Here is a 14,153-nt window from a genome sequence, read left to right as displayed (position 1 = left end):
TAAAATCCCCTACAGTGCGAAACGCGCCGCCGAGGAGCTTGTTTGTAATCGGAGGACAAATGGCTCCTTAGTTTCGAAATGGTTTGCGTTCGCGTTAAAAAAGAAAGCGTTTGTCTGGCGTTAGAAGCTCATTTGTAACATTGCCGCGGCTCATTTAAGGAAATGACCGCTCCGAAGAGACGCTGCTTTAGTTGGAGGTAGTGCTAACAATAATAAAGAAAGATGATCACCTTATGTGTTACCACTGAAATGTAGATGTAATATATTTCCAAATGTAAGCCCATCTTATGGGGAATGACGCTTCATACTGCCGTCTGCTCTGGCTCTAACCTCGAGTGTTTACTTTTGGCAAACCTTGTGAGTGCGCAAACCCAAACGCTGTGACCTCACGCCAAATGTTTATATTGGTTTATTAAGTACAAACAGGAGAGTTATGAAAAACGGAGTGAGGGATTTGTTCACTTCACACAAAAAGCGTTTAGTCTACTGTCTATAATAGCCTAATTTAGAGACAACTTTTTTCTTTAACCGACAACTGAAAACTTGGATCGGTTAACGTTGATCCAGTCAACCATCGGTCAAACCGTCATTGGTTAACATCCCTAAAGCGAATCCAAATGTACCTGCAAAAATGTAGGAGCACCACAACTAAAATGTTTAGTGTGTGTGTGTGTGTGTGTGTGTGTGTGTGTGTGTGTGTGTGTGTGTGTGTGTGTGTGTGTGTGTGTGTGTGTGTGTGTGAGTGAGAGAGAGAGAGTGTGTGAGAAGAATCGGTTATTCAATTGTCAGAATCAAAAAAAGTTGCTTGTCTGGAAAAAATATGATTTTTGTGTTATAAATATAAATAATTTATTCTGAACAAATATTCTCACCAGTGATCTATCACAGCCTGTTGGACACAGTGTTGTATTTGAGAAAGAAAAAAAAAAACACAAATACTGTTGTGTTTCTCACACAAACCAATGGTTTCGTGTCTTCTTTCGTGACATCAACGAGCCACAGGGTTTAATATGGATTCATATGTCTGTGTTTTTTACTCTCATAGTGGCTACATAAAGTTTATTAATTAAGGAATGCAAGTTATTTTATCTTTGAACACTGTTGTTGGCTCTTCTTCCCTCAGACGCAGTCCTTTAATGGCGTGCTTGTACGCAATTCTCAAAACGTCCACAATCCGCTATTACAAAACTGATATCCGATTATGGGAAAATGCTTAAATATCGGAGGAAAATATTGGGAAACCGATATATCGGTCGATCACTAATTGCGAGTAGGGCTGGGCGATAAATCGATTTTATCGATTAATTCGAGTTTGTAGTTTATGTCGATTTTTGTGAATGAAAATTGGTTTTCTCTTTAAAATCCGCAGGCTCAGCCCTCCCCCGCGCGTTTGTATGACAACATGAGCGAACATTCACCATGATTTACTGTAGTAAAACCACATGGATTTAATGTTGCTGTCATTATTTATCTCAGGATTCGTACGACCTTTTGAGATTGAACTTCAAGCACTTTCCAATAGTTTCGTACACTTATTTGTACACTTACTGCACTTATTTCCAGCACTTCAAAGCTCTAAATATCCAAAATATGCTATTTTTAATGCGGTTGTTTGTAAAACTAAAAGTTTAAAGGGGTCTTGTGAAAGAAATAGTCTTTTTGTGGCAAACAAGCATTTTTTATTAAAAAAATATATGCAGTGCCCACCACTATAACCAGCAGAAGAGCGCTTATTGATTTATTAGCCATTTCCACTCACTAATATATGGAGAAAGTACGAAGTCACCAAGTCTCATGAAAAACTAAATTACACAGAAAGCAAATAAAGAGCTCCTTTAATAATAACTGAAGCTGTCGGTCAGTTCAGTGTAAGACTATTGAAGAACATTAATCTATATTTAATAAGAGCATAACATTTAAATTTTCCCTATACTTTTTTGGCACATTACTGTTGTTAATAAGTTATTTTGATCTGCATATCAATTTATAAACCTTTGATATGTATACTGTATATTGCAAAAGATATGGTGCCCATTTTTACTGTCTGGGTTATTCACATGCTGAAAGTTTTGCACCCCAGGTAGGCACTTCTACCAAGCCGCAAATATTTTACCTAAACAAAATAAAGTTAAAACTTCTTTTGAACAATTTCTTTGTCATGCAGATTGATTTTAAGTAGGAGGGGGAAAAAAATCTAATAATTTTTTGGCAAAAAATCTGGGACTTTTTTTTTTTTTGGCCATATCGCCCAGCCCTAATTGTGAGAAATGTGATGCTTCTGAAAAGCTGAGATTCTCCTCTTTACAGTACATTTCACAGATAGGATTAGCAGTTTAAAAGATATGAAATGTTTTAGAACGATAGTTATTTTTAAGGGTTAAACATCACAGTTTTTTTGTCAGTGATATCGGCACTTCAAAACTCATTTCGCAACCGGAAATAATTATTTTCATTGAAAATACTGGTGCATTTTTAGTTTTAAAAGAATAGTTTAGCCTCAGTTTGCGCTCATGTCACTCCAAGCTGTTGTTTTGTTTGTTGGAGCGCAAATGGTGAAGTTTAGAAGATATTAGTGCAGATACTTTCCATACAGCAACTGTTTGTAGTCAGCCAAGCTCTGGAGCAAGACACCGTCAAATGCCATACACTGCAAAAAATGCTCTTCTTACTCAGTATTTTTGTCTTGTTTCTAGTCAAAATATCTAAAAATTCTTACATTTAAGAAACATTTACTAGTCAAGTAAAAATAATTGTCTTGTTTTGGGAAAAATAACTCAAAATGAAGAGAGTTTTTGCTTAAAATAAGATAAATAATCTGCCAATGGGGTGAGAAAAATAATCTTGTTTTCTGTTTGAATTAAGATTATTTTTCTCACCCCATTGGCAGATTATTGATCTTATTTTAAGCAAAAACTCTCTTCATTTTGAGTTATTTTTCCCAAAACAAGACAATTACTTTTGCTTGTCTAGTAAATGTTTCTTGTTTTAAGGATTTTTAGATGTTTAGACCAGAAACAAGACAAAAATACTGAGTAAGAAGAGCATTTTTTGCAGTGTAACAGATTTAAACTTTTGTGCGGAGCTATAAACATGACAGAAAGTCTCCAGGATGAGGTGAGCGCAGGAAGGCTTGTTTCCATCAGTAATGTCTGTCCTGTTTCTGGAGATGGACAGTAAAAGCAACACAAACCGACAGCACAAACACATCTCCAGTTGCTATTGATCTGCAATAAAGCGCTACGCTGACCGGCATTCTCTGACGCGCCGTCCCAGATGGTCAGATTTCACATCAGTGACCCACTCAACACTTCCTTAAGTCAAAAAGAGCATTTTCCTCATCTTCTGCAAGTTTGCATTTGCTTGTAGCATTGCTTTTACAAATGTTAAAGGCCAACTCCGGTGAGAAATGACCCTAGGGGTGATTAACAGATGGTTAGTGAGTAGATCGTTCTCTGGGATGCGGTTTCATGAAAATCGAATGTAAAGAGTTTTATCTCTAAAAGCAGATTAGCTTATAGCGCTTGTATATGGGGCATAGAATAAGTGAAATTAAACCGCTAGTTAATACCACTAACAGCTCAAAATAGCCTCACACTAACACGGCAGCATAATGAGGGTCCCTACATGCAAACCGAAGCACTGAGAACTTTGTACAAACAGTTTAATAAGAAGACACTTTATAAAGACAGTACATTACACGATTACAGACGGCAGCCATCTTGGAAAACAGTCTCGACGAGTCTTTCATTTCTCGATTCCAGACTTGGAATCTCATATGGGACGCCTTCTCCCCTTGTAGTTAGTCAACCATATAGTTTAATAAACAGACATAATTCATGCTTTTCCATAGATTCCACAAACTTAATTCCTATCGACCCGCTCACTTAGCACAGCGTTCATCGCTCGACTCGTCGAGACTGTTCCCCAAGATGGAAATCGCAATCCAACCGTGAAATTAATGGTTTGTGATATTAACTGTTGCTTAATAAAATGCAGCTCATATCTGTTATTTTGACGTGACGTGAACTTAAACTGACGATTAAATCTGCATACTGTGCAGGAATTGAAGATCGGATTTATATCCGTTTTGCGGAGACACATTAATGTGCCCAAGTGTAAATGAAATCATTTTGATAAATCATAGTTTTGATTTTCACACAAAGCGTGTTCTCCAGGTTATCCATAAAAGCCGAAATGTGCCCAGATGTCGATTTTTAAAGTAGTTGGAGCATTTTTAATCACTCTCACTTGCGTCTCGCCTTCCTTTGCCACATGTACGTGACGTAACATTATAACCGGTTATGATCTATTTCTTAACCGATATCGAATCGTCCTCGTCTGCATCGTGATGCATCAAACAAAACGATTAATTTCGACACCCCTAATACATATCGTCACATTTATTTCACGATCTATCGTTTAATGTCTTTTTTAATAGGAACGTTTATCGTTATATGATATATCATGTGCGAGCTCGCGTTCAAATGAGTAGCGCGATTCTGCTTTCGCTCCGTTTGACGTTTTTCATATGTAACAGAAATGGCGCTAGTGAGACCTCTAATAAAATTTAGTCACACCAGCAGGAAAAAAGGTCACAAAATGCCACCACTTGGTCGCAGTCTAGGGCCCTGAAATATGCCATTTTAAATCTATAGTCAGACTGATCTCATGAAATGGCGTATGTATGACACGCCAATTCGTACGCCATTTTGGCGTGATATCAAGATGCATAATCGTTTTTTAGTGTGTTTATCAATGCCGTTTCATTCTATCCCCTACACTGCCCATCACACACAGACACACACACACACACACACACTAAACATTCTGCATTTTTACTTTCTCATAAAAACTCCTCCTGTGTGATTTATAAGCCTTTTGTAAAGTGGGGCCATGGGTAATGTCCTCATATTTCACCCTCTCCTGTAATACCTGTGTCATACCCATGGCATTATAGTGTTGTCAAAAATATCGATATTTCGATATATATCGATACTGGAATATCTGAAACGATACGATTCTCAGTTTTTACAGTATCGATATCAGCTGCGCTATCCTCTCTGACCGTCAGCGAGTTGACACACACACCGGCATATTCTCACTCAGCCCGGTTAACCTCTGAGCACGGCGAGCGCGGGTTCTGCTGGACTTTTTCCTCATGACAGTGTGTTAGTGTTAGTGTGTGATCGGTCTGAATTTCGCGCGGGACTGCACATAAATTAATTCTACTAATCCCCGCAGATTTCGTGCTCCACATCTGAAGCGCACACACACATAGCCTACCGTAATAAAGCCGCCTCTGACATGATACAAGTGCAAACATTTGCTTCCTTTTCCAGCTTATTATTGGTCAAATACACTCAAAGAATTATCAGTGCACATCTGGAAGAGTATTAACGTAACCACAGTCGCAAACAGTTGAGGAAGAACGAGTAACAGGAGCAGTGTTTAGGATCCATGCGTCCGTTAGTCTTAAAGGGACCGCAGTCATTTGCTATTCAAACTACAAAAAGACAAACGATCAACTGCTCTTGACTGATCAACTTGTGTAACTTTAATAGTTTCATCTGTCCGCTATTGAATTTTTTACAAAGAACATTATTCAATGTTGTTTTAAATGTAATTACTATGCATTTTTTTAATTCAGTTTCTTATCTGAATGTTAGACTTACCTGAAAAATAAAGCAGTCTGTTTAATTTGTATCTTCTATTCTATTGTATTTATTTGTGCTATTGTTTGTAATCTGTTTATTTGTTCTTATTTTATTACTGTTTACTCGTCTTTTTTAATTCAGTTTACCATTGGAAATCAAGCTTTCTTGTGCTGTGTGTAAGCTACTGCAACACAATTACCCCATTGTAAAAAATACATTGAGATAGCAAAAATTTGTGAGAGAATTTTAATAGTAATTGATCAATTGATCAATAATGGCCACATGAATTTTTAGTAAAAAATAACAATGAATAATAACAAGCTCTGTTGTCATATTAAGCATCTTATCTTATTTATTTATTTTTTTACTGTGGTATCGATTTAGTATCGATATATCGATATTTTAGTCTGATATCGTATCGAAGTCATAATTTTGGTATCGTGACAACACTATGGCATTATACACATTTGTGTCCTCATATGTCACAAAAACATGCCCACACACACACACACACACACACACACACACACACACACACTGCCCCTAAACCTACCCACCACAAGAAACATTCTGCATTTTTACATTTTGAAAAAACATAATTTAGTATGTTTATAAATCCATTTACATTCTGAGGACACACGCATAATGGTTCGTTTCGGCGTATACATACACGCGGTTATCTCAAAATCCGTACAGATATGTTTACGCAACGTCATGATGTCATGTAGTGGAAGAATTGTGTTTATCAGATACACACGTTCTTTTGTCTAGCGCGTCGTTTTCATGAGTGTTGAGTTTCCTATCAGTGCATTTACGCTGTCTGAGAATGAATGAGTGATGGAGACGGGAGGGAGGATGAGTAAATGAGCGCATGCTCGAGAGAGAGAGAGAGAGAGAGAGAGAGAGAGAGAGAGAGAGAGAGAGAGGCTGTGCTTCATTCAGAAAAAGCAGGGGGGCGTCAGAAACGAAGCGAGGGAGAAAACTAAGCGGAGAGGTGGAGAACTGTCTGTTCTCTGTTAGACTGAAATACGCTCGCAAGAAAAGAGCTGCAAGCACCTAATGATGCGGGGAGATCAGCGATAAAGCAGACGATATAGTAAGCGTGTGTGTGTGTGTGTGTGTGTGTGTGTGCGTGTGCGTGTGTGTGTGGTGCATGTGCGCAAGCATGCATGCATGTGAAAAGTCTCAGTAAAGGCGTGCTTATCACATCTATCTGCAATTTTTAAATGTTCTACTTATGACTAAACCATCAGGTGCATTGTGGGAAATGTAGTCATAGCCCAGTGAGGCGCGTGACGGGTGAAAATGGGTCAGAGAGTTGCACTGAAGTTTCTCAGAAGCCTGTTTAAAAATGCATCGAGGTCTGCGTTAGGAAAGCCGCAGCTCTCTGACACTCTTGCCGTGAGTTTTGACATCATTCACTGACGTCAGGTGGAGGTGAATGAGCTGTGTGTGCAGAATCGTCTTGTGAACGTTATGGGATTATTTTCCGCTTGAATGATGCTAGGAAGCACACTGCAAAAAATGCCCTTCTTATTTAGTCATTTTGTCTCGTTTCCAGTCTAAATATCTAACAATTCTTAAAGCAAGATGCATTTACTAGATCAGTAAAACGACATATGAAGTGAGTTTTTGCTTAAAACAGGCAAAATGATCTGGTTTCTTGTTTTCGTCCTGAACAGAAATAAGATTATTTTTCTTCTCACCCCATTGGCAGATCATTTTGCCTGTTTTAAGCAAAAACTCACTGTAAGCGAGAAAAATATCTTATGTCATTTTACTGATCTAGTAAATGCATCTTGATTTAAGAATATTATGTTTGGACTGGAAACAAGACAAAAATACTAAATAAGAAGAGCATTTTTGGCAGTGCATGCAGGGCTTCCTGACTCTGGAAGTGTGCATGTTGATGAGTGACAGGCTTCAGTGTGGGTCAGTCGGTCGTGGGTGTGTGTGTGTGTGTGTGTGTGTGTGTGTGTGTGTGTGTGTGTGTGTGTGTGTGTGCTCTGTGACTGCCCACTTGTGTGCAGGTCGATAAAGGGAGTGTGTTTGCTGAGGTAATGAGGAATTCCCTTTCACTGTGTCCTTGCGTCCTCGTCTCCCACACCGGGGGCGAATCGCTGCTCTCTGTCGCATCTGATGAGAGGTGTGTGTGTGTGTGTGTGGGCATGTTTTTGTGAAATATGAGGACTTAAATGTGTATAATGCCATGGGTATGACACAGGTATTACAGGAGAGGGTGAAATATGAGGACATTACCCATGGCCCCACTTTTTATGAGAAAGTAAAAATGCAGAATGTTTCCTGTGATGGGTAGGTTTAGGGGCTGTGTGTGTGTGTGTGTGTGTATGTGTGTGTGTGTGTGTGTGTGTGTGTGTGTGTGTGTGTGTGTGTGTGTGTGTGTGTGTGTGTGTGTGTGTGTGTGTGTGTGTGTGATGGGTAGGTTTAGGGGCAGTGTAAGGGGATAGAAAATACGGTTTGTACAGTATAAAAACCATTACGCCTATGGAGAGTCCCCACATTTCACAAAAACAAACGTCTATGTGAGTGGAGGAGATGAGAACGTGCAGGACATCAGGGGAGAGTCACAATAACTTTGTTCATAAAAGAACTGAGATTTAAAGGGTTATTTAAGGGGTAATCCAAAAAACTAAATCTGTCATTTTCTCGCCCTCATATTCCAAACCCATAAGACTTTGTCCCTCCTTTGACAGCTATTGCAACTATCACTCTTCAAAAAGTTCATAAAGAGATCGTAAAACTAATCAGTATTATAAATCGACACATTAGTCCACATTTTCTGAAGGGAGATGAACAGATTGAATTATGACTTTTATTCACATATAAGCATTCATCAACGCATACATCGGTTGAGCTTCAAGAACCAATGAGGTTCGTTCTCGTGTTAGGCAGCACGTTTGAGCTTCCTCAAGGACCAATGAGGTTCATTCTGGTGTTACGCATCACGTTTGATCTTCCTCAAGGACCAATGAGGTTCGTTCTAGTGTTACGCGTCACGTTTGATCTTCCTCAAGGACCAGTGAGGTTCGTTCTCGTGTTACGCATCACGTTTGATCTTCCTCAAGGACCAATGAGGTTCGTTCTCGTGTTACGCGTCACGTTTGATCTTCCTCAAGGACCAGTGAGGTCCGTTCTCGTGTTAGGCATCACGTTTGATCTTCCTCAAGGACCAGTGAGGTCCATTCTGGTGTTACGCATCACGTTTGATCTTCCTCAAGGACCAATGAGGTTTGTTCTCGTGTTACGCATCACGTTTGATCTTCCTCAAGGACCAGTGAGGTCCGTTCTCGTGTTACGCATCACGTTTGATCTTCCTCAAGGACCAGTGAGGTCCGTTCTCGTGTTAGGCATCACGTTTGATCTTCCTCAAGGACCAGTGAGGTCCATTCTGGTGTTACGCATCACGTTTGATCTTCCTCAAGGACCAATGAGGTTTGTTCTCGTGTTACGCATCACGTTTGATCTTCCTCAAGGACCAATGAGGTTTGTTCTCGTGTTACGCATCACGTTTGATCTTCCTCAAGGACCAATGAAGTTCATTCTCATGTTACGCATCACGTTTGATCTTCCTCAAGGACCAATGAGGTTCGTTCTCGTGTTAGGCATCACGTTTGATCTTCCTCAAGGACCAATGAGGTTCGTTCTCGTGTTAGGCATCACGTTTGATCTTCCTCAAGGACCAGTGAGGTTCATTCTCGTGTTACGCATCACGTTTGATCTTCCTCAAGGACCAATGAGGTTCGTTCTCGTGTTACGCATCACGTTTGATCTTCCTCAAGGACCAATGAGGTTCGTTCTCGTGTTACGCATCACGTTTGATCTTCCTCAAGGACCAGTAAGGTTCATTCTCGTGTTACGCATCACGTTTGATCTTCCTCAAGGACCAGTGAGGTTCGTTCTCGTGTTATGCATCACGTTTGATCTTCCTCAAGGACCAATGAGGTTCGTTCTCGTGTTACGCATCACGTTTGATCTTCCTCAAGGACCAATGAGGTTCATTCTCGTGTTACGCGTCACGTTTGAGCTTCCTCAAGAACCAATGATGTCCGTTCTCGTGTTACGCGTCACGTTTGATCTTCCTCAAGGACCAATGAGGTCCATTCTCGTGTTACGCATCACGTTTGATCTTCCTCAAGGACCAATGAGGTTCGTTCTCGTGTTACGCATCACGTTTGATCTTCCTCAAGGACCAATGAGGTTCGTTCTCGTGTTACGCATCACGTTTGATCTTCCTCAAGGACCAGTGAGGTTCGTTCTCATGTTACGCATCACGTTTGATCTTCCTCAAGGACCAATGAGGTTCGTTCTCGTGTTACGCATCACGTTTGATCTTCCTCAAGGACCAATGAGGTTCATTCTCGTGTTACGCATCACGTTTGATCTTCCTCAAGGACCAATGAGGTTCGTTCTCGTGTTACGCATCACGTTTGATCTTCCTCAAGGACCAATGAGGTTCGTTCTCGTGTTAGGCATCACGTTTGATCTTCCTCAAGGACCAATGAGGTTCGTTCTCGTGTTACGCGTCACGTTTGATCTTCCTCAAGGACCAGTGAGGTTCATTCTCGTGTTACGCGTCACGTTTGATCTTCCTCAAGGACCAATGAGGTTCGTTCTCGTGTTACGCATCACGTTTGATCTTCCTCAAGGACCAATGATGTCCGTTCTCGTGTTACGCATCACGTTTGATCTTCCTCAAGGACCAGTAAGGTTCATTCTCGTGTTACGCGTCACGTTTGATCTTCCTCAAGGACCAATGAGGTTCGTTCTCGTGTTACGCGTCACGTTTGATCTTCCTCAAGGACCAATGAGGTTCGTTCTCGTGTTAGGCATCACGTTTGATCTTCCTCAAGGACCAATGAGGTTCGTTCTCGTGTTACGCGTCACGTTTGATCTTCCTCAAGGACCAATGAGGTTCATTCTCGTGTTACGCGTCACGTTTGAGCTTCCTCAAGGACCAATGAGGTTCGTTCTCGTGTTACGCATCAGGTTTGATCTTCCTCAAGGACCAGTGAGGTTCGTTCTCGTGTTACGCATCACGTTTGATCTTCCTCAAGGACCAGTGAGGTCCGTTCTCGTGTTACGCATCACGTTTCATCTTCCTCAAGGACCAGTGAGGTTCGTTCTCGTGTTACGCATCACGTTTGATCTTCCTCAAGGACCAGTGAGGTCCGTTCTCGTGTTACGCATCACGTTTGATCTTCCTCAAGGACCAGTGAGGTCCGTTCTCGTGTTACGCATCACGTTTCATCTTCCTCAAGGACCAGTGAGGTTCGTTCTCGTGTTACGCATCACGTTTGATCTTCCTCAAGGACCAGTGAGGTCCGTTCTCGTGTTACGCATCACGTTTGATCTTCCTCAAGGACCAATGAGGTCCGTTCTCGTGTTACGCATCACGTTTGATCTTCCTCAAGGACCAGTGAGGTCCGTTCTCGTGTTACGCATCACGTTTGATCTTCCTCAAGGACCAGTGAGGTTTGTTCTCGTGTTACGCATCACGTTTGATCTTCCTCAAGGACCAGTGAGGTCCGTTCTCGTGTTACGCATCACGTTTGATCTTCCTCAAGGACCAGTGAGGTCCGTTCTCGTGTTACGCATCACGTTTGATCTTCCTCAAGGACCAGTGAGGTTCGTTCTCGTGTTACGCATCACGTTTGATCTTCCTCAAGGACCAGTGAGGTCCGTTCTCGTGTTACGCATCACGGTTGATCTTCCTCAAGGACCAGTGAGGTCCGTTCTCGTGTTACGCATCACGTTTGATCTTCCTCAAGGACCAGTGAGGTCCGTTCTCGTGTTACGCATCACGTTTGATCTTCCTCAAGGACCAGTGAGGTCCGTTCTCGTGTTACGCATCACGTTTGATCTTCCTCAAGGACCAGTGAGGTCCGTTCTCGTGTTACGCATCACGTTTGATCTTCCTCAAGGACCAGTGAGGTCCGTTCTCGTGTTACGCATCACGTTTGATCTTCCTCAAGGACCAGTGAGGTCCGTTCTCGTGTTACGCATCACGTTTGATCTTCCTCAAGGACCAGTGAGGTCCGTTCTCGTGTTACGCATCACGTTTGATCTTCCTCAAGGACCAGTGAGGTCCGTTCTCGTGTTACGCATCACGTTTGATCTTCCTCAAGGACCAGTGAGGTTCGTTCTCGTGTTACGCATCACGTTTGATCTTCCTCAAGGACCAGTGAGGTCCGTTCTCGTGTTACGCATCACGTTTGATCTTCCTCAAGGACCAGTGAGGTTCGTTCTCGTGTTACGCATCACGTTTGATCTTCCTCAAGGACCAGTGAGGTCCGTTCTCGTGTTACGCATCACGTTTGATCTTCCTCAAGGAACAGTGAGGTCCGTTCTCGTGTTACGCATCACGTTTGATCTTCCTCAAGGACCAATGAGGTCCGTTCTCGTGTTACGCATCACGTTTGATCTTCCTCAAGGACCAATGAGGTCCGTTCTCGTGTTACGCATCACGTTTGATCTTCCTCAAGGACCAATGAGGTCCGTTCTCGAGTTACGCATCACGTTTGATCTTCAAAAACCAATTATGTTTGTTATTGCGTGACAATGTCTCTTCAGAAAGTTTGGACTAAACTGGCTGATTAATATGGATTAGTTTTATGAACTTATGAAGGGTCAACGTGGTAGTTGCGTGGACTGTCAATGGTGAAACAGAAACTTCTCATATTTCATAAAACTCTTTATTTATTAAATCTTAATTTGGGTTTTTAAAGATGAACGGGTTTAGAACGACACGAGGGTGAGTGCTGGGTTAATTTCTTTAATTTTTGGGTGAACTAACTCAAAAATGATTTTTAAATATTTTTTTATACTTAAAGGAACACTTCACCTATGCTATCTGGCAACATAGGATTCCATTCATTATGCTAAGCTAAGCTAGCGGCGACCCTACCAAACTAAAACAAAGCATGCTCTGAGACTAAAATGCATTTGCCCACATATCTAAATGTAGGAACGAAGTTGAATAAGCCCTATTTCTAAAAACAGTGGAGTGTTCCTTTAAAAACAATTTTTTATCATCGGTTTAAATTCAAGCTGGAGTATGACAAATAATGCACACTTGTTTTGACCAATATTTACGATGTTGCTTCATTTTAAATCGGAGAGTTTCATTATGAATTGTGGTTATATCACAGAGACATCAATGTTCCCCTTCAGAGCCCTAACTGTGTGCTTCTCCTCCTGAGCCTCACGCTAACACACACACACACACACACACACACACACACACGTTTGTTTTTGTGAAATGTGGGGACATTCCATAGGCGTAATGGTTTTTATACTGTACAAACCTTATTTTCTATCCCCTTACACTGCCCCTACCCCTAAACCTAATCACCACATACACACACACACACACACACACATACTGCCCCTAAACTTACCCTTCACAGGAAACATTCTGCATTTTTACTTTCTCATAAAAACTCCTCCTGTGTGATTTATAAGCCTTTTGTAAAGTGGGGACATGGGTAATGTCCTCATATTTCACCCTCTCCTGTAATACCTGTGTCATACCCATGGCATTATACACATTTGTGTCCTCATGTCAAAAAAACATGCCCACACACACACACACACGAGTATGTTACACGAGTGTCAGCGAGGGAGAGAAACAAAGAGCGAGAGAATCCTCAGCAGAGATGGGAATAAAGCGAGAGAGATGGAGACTGCACACTGCTGCTCTCCTGAATAAAGTATCTGAGTCTATAAATAACACACAGCGCTCACAGGCGGTTATTTAGCCACATTTCCCCTCCTCATCCTCTATCGGTGATCTGAGCATTTGCCTTTTCATTTTTCAGCATGTTCTGTCTGTACTATTAAGGAGCAGGGCCTTTATTTGGAAATAAATCGTGTTTGATGGCTTGGGTTTGTTAAGTGACACACTGTTTTTGGATAGCTATGCAGCTTTCTGCTTATGCACTATTTGCATGTTATAATTGTCTGTGTTTTAGTAATTAAACCTGTAGCATTAAGTACACTGGATTTATTTTTATTTTTTAAATAAGTAACCTGCTTGCCTTAATTTTGAGTTCATTGAAACAAAAAATTTGAGTTGATACAATGATAATTTTTTTAGATTCGACAACCTTTATTCAAATGTTATGAAAAGATTGTGTAAGCATATTGGGTAATTGTGTGTTTTATTTGTGATGACGCAGCCAAATTGTGCTATTTTCATGATTTATCACGTTTTTTATGTGGTTCAGATACAATATTATTTTGAGTTTCTATTTATTAAACCAATTTCTTTCATTGTATCAACTCAAATGTCCTGTAAAATTAAATACAATTTGTAATACTTACAAAATACTCATATTAATACTCTTATTTTACAGTAAAATATTACAATAGTGTTTCTTATTTTGATTCATGTTTTTATTTAGTATTGTTTTCAGTTGTTATTGTTATTATTATTTATTGTATTCATTTTAATTGTAGTATTATTACTTTATTTTTAAT

General features: G+C 40.6%; 1 protein-coding gene across 11 annotated transcripts in view; it reads left to right on the top strand.

Annotated features, from left to right (window-relative positions):
* The window catches only part of LOC137093805 (R3H domain-containing protein 2), a 142,931-nt gene that overhangs the window by 13,383 nt on the left and 115,395 nt on the right, over positions 1-14,153 (top strand). Inside the window, exon 1 of one of the 11 annotated variants that reach the window (XM_067458701.1) lies at positions 6,609-6,750. The exons of 9 other annotated variants lie outside the window; for them this stretch is intronic. The gene's annotated coding sequence lies outside the window, so the exon portion shown is untranslated. Of the gene's footprint in view, positions 1-6,608; positions 6,751-14,153 lie in introns of those variants that run through there. One more of the 11 variants, XM_067458702.1, reaches the window with a different exon arrangement.

The sequence above is a fragment of the Pseudorasbora parva genome, chromosome 12 (assembly GCF_024679245.1).
Source record: "Pseudorasbora parva isolate DD20220531a chromosome 12, ASM2467924v1, whole genome shotgun sequence".
Lineage (NCBI taxonomy): Eukaryota > Metazoa > Chordata > Actinopteri > Cypriniformes > Gobionidae > Pseudorasbora > Pseudorasbora parva.
The sequence above is the reverse complement of the archived record's forward strand: the minus strand, read 5'-3'. Positions and strand labels throughout refer to the sequence as shown.